The 1,296-nt window shown below is 42.1% G+C and overlaps 1 pseudogene; it reads left to right on the top strand.

Annotated features, from left to right (window-relative positions):
- On the top strand, positions 1–1,066 carry LOC136319900 (high mobility group protein B2 pseudogene; annotated as a pseudogene).
- Positions 1,067–1,296: the final 230 nt, after the last annotated feature.

Below are 1,296 nucleotides of genomic sequence, written 5' to 3' on the forward strand. Positions count from 1 at the left end.
CTCAGCGAGAGAGGCCTCTCAGACAGACCCGGCCGCACGGCGCAACTCTGAGGAAAACCTACCACCAGATAGACGCCGTCTGTCAGCCATGGCGAAGGGAGACCCCAACAAGCTGAGGGGCAAGATGTCCTCATACGCCTTCTTCGTGCAGACCTGCCAGGAGGAGCACAAGAAGAAGCACCCGGACTCTTCCGTCAACTTCTCCGAGTTCTCCAAGCAGTGCTTGGAGAGATGGAAGACCATGTCAGCAAAGGAAAAGTCCAAGTTCGAGGACATGGCCAAGAGCGACAAAGCTTGCTATGACAGGGAGATGAAGAACTACGTGCCTACCAAAGGCGACAAGAAGGGAAAGAAAAAAGATCCCAATGCGCCTAAAAGGCCTCCATCTGCCTTCTTCCTGTTTTGCTCTGAACATCACCCAAAGATCAAAAGTGAACACCCTGGTTTGTCCATTGGGGATACTGCAAAAAAACTGGGTGAAATGTGGTCTGAACAGTCAGCCAAAGATAAGCAACCCTATGAGCAAAAAGCAGCGAAGCTAAAGGAGAAATATGAAAAGGATATTGCCGCATACCGTGCCAAGGGCAAAAGTGAAGTGGGAAAGAAGGGTCCTGGCAGGCCAACAGGCTCAAAGAAGAAGAACGAACCAGAAGATGAGGAAGAGGAAGAAGAGGAAGATGATGAGGAGGAGGAAGAGGATGAAGATGAAGAATAAATGGCTGTCCTGTAATGTGTATGGAGTATGTTTGTATGCTCAGGCAATTGTTTGGCTAAGAATGTGAATTCAAGTGCAGCTCAATATTAGCTTCAGTATAAAAACTGTACAGATTTTTGTATAGCTGATAAGGTTCTTTGTAGAGAAAATACTTTTTTAAAAATGCAGATTGTAGCTTTCTGAGGGGCTACTGCATACAGTTAGATTTTAAGGCTTCTGATGTTAAATGTTTCTAAATATTTAATGGTTTCTTTAATTTCTTGACTTGTGTATGGTGGCAAAGCAGACTCGGAATTAGTTTAGTCTCAGTAGTAAATTTTGGGTTATTTAGAATGTTGCATTGTTTTTTTAAAAGTTGTGTAATAAAATTATGTATATTAAAAAAAAATAGAAAAAGGAACTGAATAGACACTTCCCTAAAGAAGACATACACATGGCCAACAGGCATATAAAAAAATGTTCAATGTCACCAATCATGAGAGAAATGCAAATTAAAAACAATGAGATATCACCTCACACCTGTCACAATGGCACTTATTAACAAATCAACACATAACAAGTGCTGGTGATGGTTTGGAGAA

The sequence above is a fragment of the Saccopteryx bilineata genome, chromosome 1 (assembly GCF_036850765.1).
Source record: "Saccopteryx bilineata isolate mSacBil1 chromosome 1, mSacBil1_pri_phased_curated, whole genome shotgun sequence".
Lineage (NCBI taxonomy): Eukaryota > Metazoa > Chordata > Mammalia > Chiroptera > Emballonuridae > Saccopteryx > Saccopteryx bilineata.